Genomic DNA, 5,034 nt, shown 5'->3' on the forward strand with positions numbered 1-5,034 from the left:
ATATGTTGCTTGGTGTGAGGCTATGAAGGCTCCAACGGAGGAATTTCAGCTGGGTCGATTTGTGCACTTCCTACAGTCAGGAGTGTCTATGGGCCTAAAATTGGGATCCATTAAAGTCCAGATTTCGGCCCTGTCTATTTTCTTTCAAAAAGAACTGGCTTCACTGCCTGAAGTTCAGACGTTTGTTAAGGGAGTGCTGCATATTCAGCCCCCTTTTGTGCCTCCAGTGGCACCTTGGGATCTCAACGTAGTGTTGGATTTCCTAAAATCACATTGATTGAGCCACTTCAGACCGTGGAGTTGAAGTATCTCACGTGGAAAGTGGTCATGCTTTTGGCCTTGGCTTCGCTAGGCGTGTGTCAGAATTGGCGGCTTTGTCTTGTAAAAGCCCTTATCTGATCTTCCATATGGACAGGGCAGAATTGAGGACTCGTCCCCAATTTCTCCCTAAGGTGGTATCAGCGTTTCATTTGAACCAACCTATTGTGGTGCCTGTGGCTACTCGGGACTTGGAGGATTCCAAGTTGCTGGACGTAGTCCGGGCCCTGAAAATCTATGTTTCCAGGACGGCTAGAGTTAGAAAAACTGACTCGCTGTTTATCCTGCATGCACCCAACAAGCTGGGTGCTCCTGCTTCTAAGCAGACTATTGCTCGCTGGATCTGTAGCACGATTCAACTTGCACATTCTGCGGCTGGACTGCCGCATCCTAAATCAGTAAAAGCCCATTCCACGAGGAAGGTGGGCTCTTCTTGGGCGGCTGCCCGAGGGGTCTCGGCTTTACAACTTTGCTGAGCTGCTACCTGGTCGGGATCAAACACGTTTGCAAAATTCTACAAGTTTGATACCCTGGCTGAGGAGGACCTTGAGTTTGCTCATTCGGTGCTGCAGAGTCATCCGCACTCTCCCGCCCGTTTGGGAGCTTTGGTATAATCCCCATGGTCCTTACGGAGTACCCAGCATCCACTAGGACGTCAGAGAAAATAAGAATTTACTCACCGGTAATTCTATTTCTCGTAGTCCGTAGTGGATGCTGGGAGCCCGTCCCAAGTGCGGACTTCTGCAATACTTGTATATAGTTATTGCTTAACTATAGGGTTATTGTTCTGAGCCATCTGTTGAATGAGACTCAGCTATTGTTCATACTGTTAACTGGGTATAGTTATCACGAGTTGTACGGTGTGATTGGTGTGGCTGGTATGAGTCTTATGGAAAGGGGGGTGATAGAGTCTGCACAGGATCTCTCAATCTAAATACTTGCTGATTTAATTGGTATAGGATAAACCTATAGCTATAACGTAAACCAACATATGGCCATGAATGAGTTAATAATTAATATCTGGCACTGGGTTGGCGGTGCTCCCAGAGGTAGTTCAGTAAACTTAGTCAAAGGAGAGTGTATGGTTCCTGTATAGTACAGGAGCCAAAAGAGAAAAGAAGAAAGAATACAAGTCTCTTCTGGGGCACACTTTTGTTGTGAAATGTGTAATATTGTTATATTAAAAAATAACTTTTATTAATATTCCTCTAAAATAAGGGGCTATGAGGCAAAAAAGAACAGAGAAATGATAAGGATACTATCAATTATCAAAAGGTTAATCTATCCAATTTGAGCATAATTGATTGAATCACGTGATACAAATCAAACTGAATGACTCCGTTTGGCGAAATTATATGTGTGTCTCTAATGTTAGAGGAAATACAATTAAAGTATAAATAATGTGTGGGTTATCTTCTTCCGAAAAAAAGAGATGTACTTATAATAAAAATAACAATAACAATATATCGGAAGAGAGAGGTATTTCTCTGTCTAACAAACCGGGCTCCACCCTGATAATTGGTAAGAAATCAACTTCCACAATCTGAAGTAAATGTAGTGATTGATAACAACAATACTTTGGCTCCGGGTCCTGTGTTCTGAATTAGGATATAGGATATAAATACCTGCGGTACCAAGTATTCTCTGGTGGTCTCCCAACCAGGTACTGACCTGGCCCACAGTGCTTGGCTTCCAAGATCAGACGAGGTTGGGCATACTCAGTGTGGTTTGACCGCAGGTAAATATATCCTGCTTAATGATGTCCGGAACCAAGTATTTAGTTCTGAAAGATCTCACATTTTTGGTGAGATATTTGGGAGCTCTTATAATCCAGACACTAGTAACACCTGGTATTCCCTGATGTTCACCAAGGGTATACTCTTTATCGGTCCCTCTGGTCTAAACCTCAAAAAAAAAAAAAAAAAGGGACTGGAATAGTCTTTTACAGTGTTATAGACTTTGGGTTGAAGTCTGGATGGCACCGGTGGTTGGTGGCGGTCAATGGGGAAATGGAGAATCAGCTACGAGCTAATTTGGGGTTTAATTCAAGTATTTAAAGATTCTCCAGATTCGGCCAGGAGTCTTGCGTGACTGTAATGCTGGTATTGGTCCCAAAATACTGGCCTAAAAATAGCAGATGATCCAGAGGGAATTAATGATCAAAAAATCAAAGAAGCGGGAAAGACCCTGTTAAGAACCATGTGTGGATTGTGTTGAAGTTACAAAAATTATATATATACAGAAAATATATATTAATAATAATAATGGTAACAAATTGAGGATAAGTCCTGGACCAGGGTACGGCTTACTAATAAGCCTGATGCATTCCCCTTGTTGCCATGTTTCTTATATATTTCAACTTAGTATAAGATATCTAAGTGAAAAGTCACATCAGTATCTGAGAAACTTAAAGCCACAAAAAATATATATGCAGTTTGGCGGAAGTTTCGTCTCGGATGGTGCATCAGACAAAAAGATTATATCCTACTGTTAGGTGGAGGGGTGAGATACCCCCCTTAGTCGATGGAGACTGCCGCTAGAGGTCCATGGTGGAGGGGGAGCCCAGCAGAAAGACGCCGTAGCTCGTAGCTAATTCTCCATTTCCCCATTGACTGCCACCAACCACCGGTGCCATCCAGACATCAACCCAAAGTCTATAACACTGTAAAAGACTATTTCAGTCCCTTTTTTTTTTTTTGAGGTTTAGACCAGAGGGACCGGTAAAGAGTATACCCTTGGTGAACATCAGGGAATACCAGGTGTTACTAGTGTCTGGATTATAAGAGCTCCCAAATATCTCACCAAAAATGTGAGATCTTTCAGAACTAAATACTTGGTTCCGGACATCATTAAGCAGGATATATTTACCTGCGGTCAAACCACACTGAGTATGCCCAACCTCGTCTGCAGTGGCGTCACAAGGCGGGTGCGGGGGGTGCGGCCCGCACCCGGGTGTGACACCTGGAGGGGGTGACACCAAATGTCAGCTCCTCCGCAGTGACAGGAGCCAGGTGCTGCAGTGTGAAATTCCGCTACAGCACCCGGCTCCTGTCATAGCAGAGGAGCCGACCGCACACTGAGACCGTCTCTGGGGGAAGCCCAGCATCTCCGGAGATGCTGGGCACGCCCCCAGAGTGACGATCCCGGTATCCCCGCGAAGCCACGCCCCCTAGCTGTAAGGCCACGCCCCCTTTTTGCCGCGATCGCGGCAGTACATCAGGGGTGCGCACCGGGTGTCACCACACCTGGTGACGCCTCTGCTCGTCTGATCTTTGAAGCCAAGCACTGTGGGCCAGGTCAGTACCTGGTTGGGAGACCACCAGAGAATACTTGGTACCGCAGGTATTTATATCCTATATCCTAATTCAGAACACAGGACCCGGAGCCAAAGTATTGTTGTTATCAATCACTACATTTACTTCAGATTGTGGAAGTTGATTTCTTACCAATTATCAGGGTGGAGCCCGGTTTGTTAGACAGAGAAATACCTCTCTCTTCCGATATATTGTTATTGTTATTTTTATTATAAGTACATCTCTTTTTTTCGGAAGAAGATAACCCACACATTATTTATACTTTAATTGTATTTCCTCTAACATTAGAGACACACATATAATTTCGCCAAACTGAGTCATTCAGTTTGATTTGTATCACGTGATTCAATCAATTATGCTCAAATTGGATTGATTAACCTTTTGATAATTGATAGTATCCTTATCATTTCTCTGTTCTTTTTTGCCTCATAGCCCCTTATTTTAGAGGAATATTAATAAAAGTTATTATTTAATATAACAATGGCCCTCATTCCGAGTTGTTCGCTCGGTATTTTTCATCGCATCGCAGTGAAAATCCGCTTAGTACGCATGCGCAATGTTCGCACTGCGACTGCGCCAAGTAACTTTACTATGAAGAAAGTATTTTTACTCACGGCTTTTTCTTCGCTCCGGCGATCGTAATGTGATTGACAGGAAATGGGTGTTACTGGGCGGAAACACGGCGTTTCAGGGGCGTGTGGCTGAAAACGCTACCGTTTCCGGAAAAAACGCAGGAGTGGCCGGAGAAACGGTGGGAGTGCCAGGGCGAACGCTGGGTGTGTTTGTGACGTCAAACAGGAACGACAAGCACTGAACTGATCGCACAGGCAGAGTAAGTCTGGAGCTACTCTGAAACTGCTAAGTAGTTAGTAATCGCAATATTGCGAATACATCGGTCGCAATTTTAAGAAGCTAAGATTCACTCCCAGTAGGCGGCGGCTTAGCGTGTGTAACTCTGCTAAATTCGCCTTGCGACCGATCAACTCGGAATGAGGGCCAATATTACACATTTCACAACAAAAGTGTGCCCCAGAAGAGACTTGTAGTCTTTCTTCTTTTCTCTTTTGGCTCCTGTACTATACAGGAACCATACACTCTCCTTTGGTATGAGTCTTACCCTGGATTCCAAATCCTTTCCTAGTAATGTCAGCTCTTCCGGGCACAGTTTCCCTAACTGAGGTCTGCAGGAGGGGCATAGAGGGAGGAGCCAGTGCACACCAGATGTAGTACCTAATCTTTCTTTAAAGAGTGCCCAGTCTCCTGCGGAGCCCGTCTATTCCCCATGGTCCTTATGGAGTACCCAGCATCCACTACGGACTACGAGAAATAGAATTACCGGTGAGTAAATTCTTATTTTTTCTTACGATTCTCAGCACCTTGGGTATGAGAGGAAGAGGAGGAA

At 44.4% G+C, this 5,034-nt stretch overlaps 1 pseudogene; it reads right to left on the minus strand.

Moving 5' to 3' along the window:
- Positions 1 to 1,940: 1,940 nt before the first annotated feature.
- On the minus strand, positions 1,941 to 2,058 carry LOC134930241 (5S ribosomal RNA; annotated as a pseudogene).
- Positions 2,059 to 5,034: the final 2,976 nt, after the last annotated feature.

This window comes from Pseudophryne corroboree, chromosome 5 (genome assembly GCF_028390025.1).
Source record: "Pseudophryne corroboree isolate aPseCor3 chromosome 5, aPseCor3.hap2, whole genome shotgun sequence".
Taxonomy (NCBI): domain Eukaryota; kingdom Metazoa; phylum Chordata; class Amphibia; order Anura; family Myobatrachidae; genus Pseudophryne; species Pseudophryne corroboree.